Source organism: Ochotona curzoniae, unplaced genomic scaffold (assembly GCF_017591425.1).
Source record: "Ochotona curzoniae isolate NIBS_2020 unplaced genomic scaffold, NIBS_Ocur_1.0 contig_2404, whole genome shotgun sequence".
NCBI classification, from domain to species: Eukaryota; Metazoa; Chordata; class Mammalia; order Lagomorpha; family Ochotonidae; genus Ochotona; species Ochotona curzoniae.
Genome location: NW_024465451.1, coordinates 12,541,606 through 12,553,926, shown reverse-complemented (window position 1 = coordinate 12,553,926; position 12,321 = coordinate 12,541,606).

Genomic DNA, 12,321 nt, shown 5'->3' with positions numbered 1-12,321 from the left:
CTCTTGACCTTCAAATTACCAGCTACTTGTTGGGTGACTCCATTCAAACTCACCAAATCCCAGATAGAACCATTGCCATTTCCTGCACACCTTTTTGGATCTTTTCCTCCGTGTTTTGCATCTCACATAGGTGACTCAGATATCTAACACTGGACCTTTGAGTAATATTTAAATCCTGATTCTCCCTCTACTTCTGAATTCAAGTCCGTGGCTCCTTTCGGGAGTCAGTGTAATGATAATGGTTAGGGTGTACAGAACCCATGAAGGTCTGGTCCATGGTTGTCAGAGTTGAGATGGGAGCCATATGCTTCTGCACAAAAGGAGGTCTGGCTACCTGTCCCTAGGAATCCACCATTTTCCTCTGCTTCCACACAGCTAGGAAAAGCTGCCTGTCCTAGTCCTATGGCTCTATAGCAGACCACACCAGAACTGGGACAGGCCTAGGGGAAGGGTGGCTGTGCCTGGCTGAACACTTTGGTTAAAGGATCCTGCATGTTCATTAAGCTCCAACCCAGCTTAACAGGCCTAGACTTTTCCTTTGGGATACAAGGCCAACACCCTGGTTAGTAAAAACTAGTATCTGGTGTCTGAGTAGCCAGGGGTTGCTGGGTGAGGGTTGACTTAGGCAGTAATGTCTATAAACTGATGCTTGACAGGGAAGGATTCAGTGCTCTGGTGGTGTAAATACTTCTACCGCCATGGCCATTTTCCACCTTCTTCTTGGCTATCAGAGAGCTTGCAGGAGGCTGGGCTCTGGGGAACCAATGCTTGTGCCTACGTGCTCTCTGCACCTATTGTTCCAGGTTTCCCAACTCTTACCAATCTCATCAGTTCAGAAACTGGGAGAAGTAGCTCTGGGCACTGGAGTGCTCTGTCCCTGCATCCCTTTCCCAACATGATCCCACTTTCCTTGGAAATGATTGCCCCATCTATACCCTGAGTCATCTGTTAGGGTGCTGTCTGTGTCCCTCACCTCTGCTGTGCTGTTTGAAGTTGGCTGTTTAGATAGGAAACAAATGTAATCTCTTTACCCAGTGCTTTTTCTAAGATCACGTAACAAGCTAACCCTCAGCTTGTGGCATTGGCATCCCATATGGGCACCAGTATGAGTCCTGCATGCTTTGCTCAGCTTCTGATCCAGCTCTCTGCTAATGGCCTGGGAAAGCATAGAAGATGGTCCAAGTCTTTTGTCCCCTCCAACCACGTGGGAGACTCAGGAGGTAGCTCCTGGCTTCAAATCAACTCAGCTCCAGCCATTGAGGCGATTTGGGGAGTGGGCCAGTGGATGCAAGATCTCTGTCTCTCCCTCCCCAACTTTCTCTTTGTAATTTTTTATTCTTTTAAAATATTTATTCATTTATTTATATTGGGAAAATATTTATAGAGAAGGAGAGACAGAGAAAAAGATCTACCAGTTCACTCTTCAAATCCACAATGGCCAAAACTCAACTGATTTGAAGCCGGGAGCTTCTTCTAGATCTCCCATGCAGGTGCAGGATCCCAAGGCTTTCCCAGGCCACAAGCAGTGAGCTGGAAGGAAAGTAGAACAGCTGGGCTATGAACTGACTTCCATATGGGATGCTGACACTTGGAGATGGAAGATTGCTCAGTTAAGACAATGCACTGGTCCCATTCTCTAGAATTTTTTCAAGTAAAAATAAATAAATTTTTAAAAATAAAAATTCTTTTATGGCCCCACATAACCCTGGGGACAGGAGCCATTTCTGGTTGTTGGAAGGCAGGGCCCTGCCACTGTACTCTCTGCTGTCCTGGAGTTGTTTCCGCAGGATGATGCACTGGCCATTCCCTGATTGCAATCCCCGGCCTGCCACAGGGCCTTGCTGGCACTGCTTTCCCAGACACAGAACTCCCCTGACTTACCAGCCTGCTAGAACTTTCTTTGTAATTCTAGACTTGTTCCCCAGGTAGTACCTCTTGAGAGCCTTTTCTTATCTACTGAGTGGAATACGCTCCAGGGTGAAAGAGGCTAATGAAAAACAAAACAAGAGAGAGAGAGAGAGATGTGATTTCTCGTCCTCTCCCAAGGGCTCATGGCAATTTTGTGAGCAAAAAGAGCTGGCTGGACCTTTGGGGATGGCTGTGGCGGGAAGCAGAGAGCTGCCCCCATGGAGTGTGAAAGTGCCAGAAATGTATAGCGCACCATGGTAGGGGCAGGGGACACCCAGAGAGAGACAGGTACCACAAACCAGGCTACCCAAGGAGAAACACCGGGGCAGGGCAGGCAAGGGCAGGCTTCAGACTGGCCAGCTGTGGTGGGAAGGTCAGCCCTTGAGGAGTCCTGCTCAATGCCGAGGGGGTTAGCCTTCCCAGGGTCTGACGAGGGATGGAGCCGTCCTACTCAGGAATGAATGACTCTAAAGTGGTCATGGTGATTCCAAAGGCCTGGGACCTTCAGGACGTTTGGGCTGCACATGTGCCATCCTTCCTTCTGAGCTGTGCCTCCCCATGCATGGGGCGTTGATGTGTAAACAGCCAGGTTCTCAATGCTGACCCTGCTGCACCCCAGCTGCCTGCCAACACTGTGCTCATGCTGTTTTGTTTATCATACAGTGACTCTGTCAGGTGCCCTTGTCTTCCCTTTCTGGGAGACAAATCTGAGAGACGAGTAAATGATTCCTCCAAAGTCACTATTAAAGGGGAAAGGGTGTGTGGGGGGGTCACTGCCTGTGACACTGGAATCCTGTGTGGACATGGGTTTGAGTCCTGGGTGCTCCACTTGTGATCTAGCTTCCTGCTAATGTGCCCGGGGAAACAGCCGAATATGACTCAAGTGCTTGGGCTTTGCACCTACAAGGTAGATCTATCAAAAGCTCCAGACTCTTGGCTCTGGCCTGGCCCAGCCCTAGCCATTATGGCCCTCTGGGGAATGAAGCAGCTGATGGAAGACTTGTCTTTATGTCCCTGCTTCTCCTTCTCCCCCATCCCAGTAACTCTGACTTTAAAATAATATGAAATAAAGCTTTTGTTGTTATTGTTTAATAAGTGGGCAGAATTGAGGGTGGAGACATTTGCCTTAGTGGTTAAGTACTTGGATTCCTCCTACCCATGTGGGAGACCCAGATGGCATTCCTGGTTCCTGGATTCAGTCTGGCTCAGCTCTGGCTTGTTGTAACCATTGGGGGAGGGAACCAGCAAACAGAAGATTTGTCTGTTTCAGTCTGTTTCTTTGCCTTTCAAAAGAAATGAAAACAAATAAACACATTAAAAATAATATACAGTGGGCCTGGCGGCATGGCCTAGTGGCTAAGGGCCTTGCCTTGAATGTACCAGGATCCCATATGGTTGCCGGTTCTAATCCTGGCAGCTCCACTTCCTCTCTATCTCTCCTCCTCTCTGTCTTTGAGTTTGTAATTAAAATAAAACAAATCTTAAAAAAAAATATACAGTGGGCCCGGTGAGATGTCCTGGCAGCTGAAGTCCTCGCCTTGAGCGAGCCAGGATCCCATATGGGCGCTCGTTTTAATCCCAGCAGCCCCGCTTCCCATGCAGCTCCCTGCTTGTGGCCTGGGAAAGCAGTGGAGGACGGCCCAAAGCCTTGAGACCCTGCACCTCTGTGGGAGACCTGGAGAAGTTCCTGGCTCCTGGCTTTGAACTGGCACAACACTGGCTGTTGCGGTCACTTTGGGAGTGAATGAACGGATGGAAGATCTTCCTTTCTGTCTCTCCTCCTCTCTGTATATCTGACTTTGCAATAAAAATAAATAATTCTTTAAAAAAAATAATAATATACAGCACCAAGGAGAGCTGAGATTTGAATTCAGATCTGTTTGACTCCAGTGATGTTCTTTTAGCCACTACACAGACATCTCTGCCTGGGACCCTATTAACGCTGTTTGCTATTTGTAATTTGCTTAGTACAGGATCTGGTGTTAAGTCTGCCACAAGTTGATGGGAAACAGCCAGCAGTATGGCCAAAGGAGAGAGTGGTGCAGGACCCTCTTGGATCAGCCTCTGCCTTCTGTCTCCCATGAGACATTCTTGTTCCTGGGCTGCCTTGACCTAGGCTGCTGGGCTCTGCCTGAGTCTGGAACCCACACTTACTACAGGCCCAGCAAGACCAGTCCAAGGGAAGTGAGCTTCTGGTTTACCTCCCTGGCCCTGCACATGGCTTGGGGTGAGATAAGAGCCTGCACAGCCCCTTGGAGGTGGCTGAGCTGCCCAGAAGGCTCTGCAGGAAGTCGCTCCTTCCTTGTGGTGACAGGGGAATGAATGACTCAGGCTAACTGGGAGGAGTTCCGCTTCTGTGGCCAGGGCAGCCTGCAGTGGGGCCCACCAGGCTCTGCCCAAGGAGGACATTCCTCCTGCTTTTTTCATCATTTCTCTTTAAACAGGTTTGTGCTGCTTGCTGGTCTCTCTTTTTAAAAGACATATTTATTTGAAAGGCAGTTAAAGAGGGGGAGAGAGAGAGAGAAAGACAGAGAGATTCATCCATCCTTTGATCCACTCTCAAATAGCCACAGTAGCCAGAGTTGGGCTGGTGAGGAGCTTATAAGGACTTGGGCCATCCTCTGGATCAGAAGTGGAACAACCAATTCCCTTGAACCGGCACCCATAGGGGATGCAATGGCGGCTTTGCCCACTACACCACAGTGCTGGTCCCTGGGCTGATCTTTGCTGCAACCCTGCCCAACCAAGAGCAAGCACAGGTGAACCTAGCATGGGTGTCAGGTGGGGCCCTAGTGTGGATGGGAAGCTCTTCTTTTGGGGCAGGGTGTCAGGAGGGCTGCATTCTGGCATGTAGTATGTGATCAGCATATTTATTGCCGGATTTCAAAATGTTCTCTACTCAAATCTGGCCCTTTCCCACTGTGCCAGAGAAGTAGTGTAGTGTGGTGCCCAAGGGACGAGGCAGAACATTCTGGTTAGAATACCAGTGCTGCTTCTTACCAGCTGACAGATTGCAGTCACCTTACTTCACCTCTGAGTCTGTTTTCTCTTTTGTAAACTTAGATGAATAAAAATAGCACCTAGCTAGGGGGTTGTTGAAGACTGAGTAACATAACGTGTTCAAAGAGCTTGGAACAAAGCCTGGCATTAGCTGTTTATATTCTTTCAGTGATGGGCATCTTCATCAACCCAGTCATAGAAAAGCTTGGGGGCAGGACATTTGAAACATTGGTTAAGGTGCTGCTTGGGGCGGCTTCATCCCACAGAGTGCTTGATCGCAGTTCTGACTCTGCTCTGACTCCAGCTTCCTGCTATTGCGCCCTGGAAAGCAGCAGAGGATGGCTCCAGTGGTTGGGTTCCCATCACCACATGAGAGACCCAGACTGAGTTCCAGGCTCTGGGACTGTCCTAGGCAAGATCTGCTCATTGCAGCCATGTGGGAATTGAACCAGCAGATGAAAGGTCTCTCTCTCTTCTGTCTCTATTATCTGTTTTTCAGTAAAAATAAAAATAAATAAATATAAACAAAGACAGCCACAACCAAACAGTAGCTTGGTGGGAATTTGGGTTCTTTGCTCCTGCAAACTTATCTGTCCTTCTTCCCAGCATTTCTTCCCGCACATGCCACCACATTACACTCCCATGCAGATGGCCTGCACTGATCTCCTTGCTTTGAAAAAGGTTTTGTTTTTTTTTTCTTTTTAAAATATGCCCGGTACGGTAGTGGCCAGTGTCCTCTCCTTACACACACTGGGACCCCATATAGGTGCCGGTTCTAATCCCAGTGACCCCACTTTTCATCCAGCTCCCTGCTTGTGGACTGGGAAGGCAGTTGAGGATGGCCCAAAGCCTTGGGACCCTACACCCGCATGGAAGAGACCCAGAAGAGGCTCCTAGTTCCTGGCTTTAGAATGGCGCAGCTCCAACCATTTTGGCTGCTTGGGGAATGAATCAAAAGACATAAGAACTTCCTTTCTGTCTCTCCTCATCTCTTTATCTGACTTTCCAATAAAAAGAAATAAATCTTTCCTGGTTTGGGTCTGGCCCAGCCGTAGCCATTATGGCCATTTGGGGAATAAAGCAGTGGATAGAAAATCTCTCTGTAACTCTGTCTTTCAAATGAACAAATAAATTCTTTAAAAAAAATAGTACACAGTTGATTCTTTTTTATTATATTCACTGGTATGTACAACAATAATGAACTATATATTAGATCATTTTTATCACTTCAAGAAGAGATCTTGTGGGGCTAGTGTTGTGGTACAGTGGGTTAAGTTGCCACCCGTAATGTTGGCATCCCATATGCCCACCAGTTCCAGTTCTGGCTGCACCACTTCCCACCCAGCTCCATGCTAAAGCACCTTGGGAAGCAGCAGAGGATGGTTCAAGTTCTTGGTGCTCTGCCACCCATGTGGGAGACCCGGATGGAGATCTTGGCCTGGCTCAGCATCAGCTGTTTCAGTCATTTGGGGATGTAATATCTCTCTCTGTCTCTCCCCATCTCTCCGTAATTCTGTTTTTCGAGGATATCAATAAATCTATAAATAATTTTTAAAATTTAGAATCTTTTACCTTTTAGCTCTCACCTTCCTATTCCCTCAACTTCCTACCAGTTCCAAGCGACCATGACACTCTTTCTGTCTCTGGATTTGCCTATTCCAGAAGTTCCACATAATGTAATACAAATATGATATGTGATCTTTTATTTTTTTTAAAAATTATTTATTTTTATTGGAAAGACAGATCAGATTTATGGAGAGAAGGCGAGACAGAGATCTTCCATCTGCTGGTTCACTCCCCAAGTGGCCATAACAGCTGCAGCTGAGCTGATCCAAAGCTAGGAGCCAGGAACTTCTTCCAGGTGTCCCATCATGCATTGCATTCCCAGGCCGTAAGCAGGGAGCTGGATGGAAAGTGGAGCAGCTGAGACACGAACTGGAGCCCATATGGAATTCCAATGCTGGCAAGCTGGGATTTAGCCATTGCGCCACTGCACCAGTCCCAATTTGTGACCTTTGATAAGTGGCTTATTTCATGTAACCTGGTGCTTTCAGTGTTCAGTATTGTTATACAATGCATAGTACTTCGTCCCCATCATTTGTTTTTTGTTTTTTTTTTAAGATTTATTTTATTTTTTATTGGAAAGGTGGATATACAGAGAGGAGAGACAGAGAGGAAGATCTTCCGCCCAATGATTCACTCCCCAAGTGAGCGCAACAGGTCGATGCTATGCCGATCCGAAGCCAGGAGCCTCTTCCAGGTGTCTCCCACGTGGGTGCAGGGTCCCAAAGCTTTGGGCCGTCCTCTGCTGCTTTCCCAGGCCACAAGCAGGGAGCTGGAAGGGAAGCGGGGCTGCCGGGATTAGAACCGGCGCCCATATGGGATCCCGGGCGTGCAAGGCGAGGACCTTAACTACTGCGCCATCGCGCCGGGCCCCGTCCCCATCATTTGTGCCTATCATATTTTGTTTATCACTTGACGGACATTTGGCTGGTTTGCATTTTTTGTCTATTAGAATAACGTTGCTATTCTCATTCTCACAGGAGCATTTTTTGTGAACATATTTTCATTTCTTTCAGAGGAGTGTGGAATTTCTGGACATTATGGGAGCTTGATGTTTAATTGTTTAAGGAACTACCAGCTGGCTGGCAAAGACACAGTGCAGCTTCACATGCCCTCCGGCAGTGAACTGGAGTCCCAAGTCCTCCCTGCCAACCCTGCTTATCATTGTTAGAGCCATTGTTGTGGATATGAAGTGATATCTCACTGTGGCTTTTATTTGCGTTTCCTGATAACTAACCATGTTGAGCATCATGCATGTGCTTATTGGCCACTCGTCTATCTTCTTTGGAGAAATGCCTATTAACCCTTTTTTTTTTTTGCCCATTTAAGAAAATGGGTTATCTTTCTAGTATTAAGTGATAAGTTTCTTTATATATTCTAGGTACAAGCCTCTTACTATATGATTTGCAAATATTTTATCCCACGGTGCAGTTCCTTTTTTTCTTCTTGATCATGCTCATTGAGGCACAAAAGTTTTTCAGTTTTGATGAAATCTCACTTGTGATTTTTTTGCTGTTGTTGTCTTGTTCTTTGTCAATATTTAAGACTCCATTGCCAAATCTGAGGTACTGAGGTTGCACCCCAATGCTTTCTTGTAAGGGTTTTATAGTTTTGGGACCTTGTTTCGGGCCTTTGATAGATGTGGAGTTAATTTTTGTATTTGGTGTTTGGGTAGAGGTACCTGGCGTTCTTCTTTTGCATGTGGCTGTCCAGTTGTCCCACCACCGTTTGTTGAGGACTATCGTGCCTCCCACTGAGTGGCCCTGCCACTTAAAATGGGTTGGCAACGCACATGGCTTTACCCTTGGATTGTCGATTCTGTTCTGCTCTATATAACTAATCTTAGGTCGGTATCATAGTTTTGATTTTCGTTGATTTTTTGTAGTACGTTTTGAAACCCAAAAGCAAGAGAGTCCTCCATCTCGGTTCTTCTTTTTCAAGATTATTTTGGCTATTCTGGATCCCTCCTAATTCCTTTTCCATAGTAGAAGCAGTTTGCTAGTTTTTACGAAGGATTCAACTGGGCATCTGATAGGGATTGCGTGGATGTGGAAGTCATTCTTGGACATGCATCTCACCAGTGTTGTCTTCTGACTCACGCGCCTGAGATGCCTTTGCGTTTATTTATATCTTTAATTTCTTTCATTGGCGTTTTATGGTTTCAGAAAACAGGGGTTTTTTATTTTAAAGATTTATTTATTTTTATTACAAAGTCAGATACACCAAGAGGAGGAGAGACAGAGAGGAAGATCTTCCGTCCGATGATTCACTCCCCAAGTGACCGCAAAGGCCGGTGCACCGCCAAAGCCGGGAACCAGGAACCTCTTCCAGGTGTCTCTCACACGGGTGCAGGGTCCCAAAGCTTTGGGCCATCTTCAACTGCTTTCCCAGGCCACAGGCAGGGAGCTGGAAGGGAAGTAGGGCTGCCGGGATTAAAACTGTTTGAAAGACAGAATTATAGAGAGTTAAAGATATTCCCGCCACTGGTTCACTCCGTAGTTGACTTTCTGTTTTGTTTTGCTTTTTTGTTTTCTTTCATTTCTGCAAAGACATACTTTTAATCCACTCTGTAATGCCAGTACTCAACAACTAGAAAAGTATGGAAGACACAGTTTCATCAAACTGTCAGCAAGGGCTAAACACAACGATTATGTCAGAAGATGTCCTATTCATTGCGATGTAATTTTAAAATTCTGTATTAAGCGTCACATATCAGAGAATGCATTTTTGTCTTTTTTGGTTCTAGTTTATTTCACTAAGCACAATAATTTCCAGTTGCATTCATTTTTATGCACAAGACATAATTCATTCTTTTTATGGCTACACAGTATTTCACAATGTATTGATACCACAATTTCTTGATCAGTCATCTGGGTTGATTCTGTATCTTAGCTACTGTGAATTGAGCTGTAATAAACAAGGGGGTATAGATAACTCTCTCGTCCCCTCTGGGTAGGTTTCCAGGAGTGTGATTGCTGCATTCCGTGGTGGATCTGTTTTCAGATCTTGTGAATTGCCACACTGTGTTCTGTAATGGCTGCACAGGGTTACATTCCCACAAACAGTGGAACAGATTGCCGTTACACATCCTTGTCAGAATTTACAGCTTTTTGATTTTCGGATGATAACTATTCTACCTGGAGTGAGGTGGAACCTCATTGTGCTTTGTATTTGCACTTCCTGATGGCTAGTAACCCTTCACATTTTTTTTTTGCATATATCTATTGGATGTTTGAATTTCATTCTTTATAAAAATGTCTATTCATGTTTTTTGCTCTTTTTTTTAATTTAAAAGGATTTTTTAAAAAGGTTTATTTATTTATGTTTATAGATTTATTTATTTATTTTTTTGAAAAGGTAAATTTACAGGGCCCGGCGCGGTGGCGCAAGTGGTTAAAGGTCCTCGCCTTGCACGCCCGGGATCCCATATGGGCGCCGGTTCTAATCCCGGCAGCCCCGCTTCCCTTCCAGCTCCCTGCCTGTGGCCTGGGAAAGCAGTCGAGGATGGCCCAAAGCTTTGGGACCCTGCGCCCGCGTGGGAGACCCGGAAGAGGCTCCTGGCTTCGGATCGGCATAGTATCGACCTGTTGCGCTCACTTGGGGAGTGAATCATTGGATGGAAGATCTTCCTCTCTGTCTCTCCTCTCTGTATATCCGCCTTTCCAATAAAAAAAAATAATAATAAAAATAAATCTTTAAAAAAAGAAAAGGTAAATTTACAGAGAGAAGGAGGTACAGAGAGAAAGATCTTTCAACCATTGGCTCACTCCCCAGTTGGTTTCAACAGCCAGAGCTGAGCCGATTTGAAGCCAGGATCCTCCTCCAGGTCTCCCATTCAGATGCAGGATCCCAAGGCTTTGGGCCGTCCTCTATTGCTTTCCTAGGTCACAAACAGGGAGCTGGAAGGGAAGTGGAGCAACTAGGACATGAAGTGGCGCTCCTATGGGATCCTGGAGCTCTCAAGCCAAGGATTTAGCCACTGAGCCATTGTAACAGGCCCTTTGCTCATTTCTTAACTGGGTTGTTTGCTTCGCTGCTGCTGAGTTTCTTGAGCTCTTTGTAGATTTTGGATATTAATTCTTGATCAGTTTTCTCCCATTCTCTTGGTTTCCTCTTCACGTCGTTGTATATTTCCTTTGCAGTGCAGAAGCTTCTTCACCTGATGTAATCCTATTTGTTCAGTCTTTTAAAAATTTTTTTTAAATTTTATTTTTATCACAAAGTCAGATATACAGAGAGGAGGCGAGACAGAGAAGAAGATCTTCCGTCCGATGGTTCACTCCCCAAGTGACTGCAATGGCCAGTGCTGCGCCGATCTGAAGCCAGGAGCCAGGAACCTCTTCCAAGTCTCCGGCATGGGTGCAGGGTCCCAAGGCTTTGGGCTGTCCTGCACTGCTCTCCCAAGCCACAGGCAGGGAGCTGGGTGGAAAGTAGAGCTGCTGTAATTAGAACTGGCACCCATATGGGATCCTGGTGCGTTCAAGGCAAGGACTTTAGCCTCTGGGCCACCATGCTGGACTCATGCCGAGTTTTGCTTCAATCGACTGTGCTTCTGGGTCTTTTCCAAGAAGTCTTTGCCTAAGTCAATGTCTTGCAGAATTTCCCGTGTATTTTCCTCTAGCTCTAGATTTAGGTCCTTGGACCATGTAGAGTTGTATAAGGCGGAAGGTAGGGCTTTTGTGTCGTACTGCCACACATGGACATCCAATTATCTCAGCACTGTTTGCTGAAGAGATTGTCCTTTTTTCAGGGATTGAGTTTTAGCTCATTTGTCAAAGATGAGCTGCCTGTAGATATATGGATTAATTTCAGGGGTTTCTTTTCTGCTCCATGGCTTACATGTCTGTTTTTGAGCCAGCATCCTAGGCTGTTTTGATAACTGTTCGTAACACGTCCTAAAATCTGGTATTGGGATGTGTCTGGTTTTGTTTTTGTTGTTCCAGAGGTTCAGGCTCTCCTGTGTTTCTGTATGAATTTTAGCATTTTTTTTCCCCCAAATCTGAGAATTTCCTTATTTTGTTTGGGATTGTATTGAGTCTGTCAATTGCTTCGAACACTGAAGATTCTTCTATTTTTTTAATGTCTTCTTCTATTTCTTTCTTTAACGTTTTACAATTTTCACAGCAGAGATATTTTGCATACTGTGTTAAGCCAGCCAGTTCTAACAGTTTTTAGTAGATTCCTTAGGATTTTCTGCATAGAGAACCACATTAACTGCCAATAGAGATCATTTTCCTTCTTTGTTTCCAGTCTGGTTGCTGTTTAATTTCTTTTTATTGCCTAAACGTTCTGGCTAGAGTCCTTAATGCACTGATGAACAGAAGCATGGAGAACATATATCCTTGTCTTGTTCCAAGGCAGGAGGAGAGCATTTAATCTGTCACTGCTGAGTATTCTAGATTTGAGTCTTTCACACACGTCTTTTATCAGGCTGACAGAGTCTCCTTCTGTTTGTAATTTGTGTGCTTAACGAATTTAACATTTAATTTATATTTTATTTGCAAGAAGAGTAGTATAGAGAGAAAGACAGAATCAGGGACCTTCCTTCTGCTGGTTCACTTTCCAAACGTCTATAAAATGCAGGGCTGGACCAGGGCAAAACCAGGCTCCTAGAATTCGGTCTAGGTTTCTGAGTGTGTAACAGGGACCCAAGAACTTGAGCCTCCCAGGGTACACATTAGCAGGAAGCTGGATGAAAAATGGAGCATCCAGAACCTGAATCAGTAAAATGGAATTTAGGCAGCTGGGACATGAGCCAGAGCCCATCTAGGATGCTGGTACCATAGTGGAGGCATAATCTACTATGTCATTGTACCAGCTCTGACCTGGCCTTTTTTATTCATTATTCAT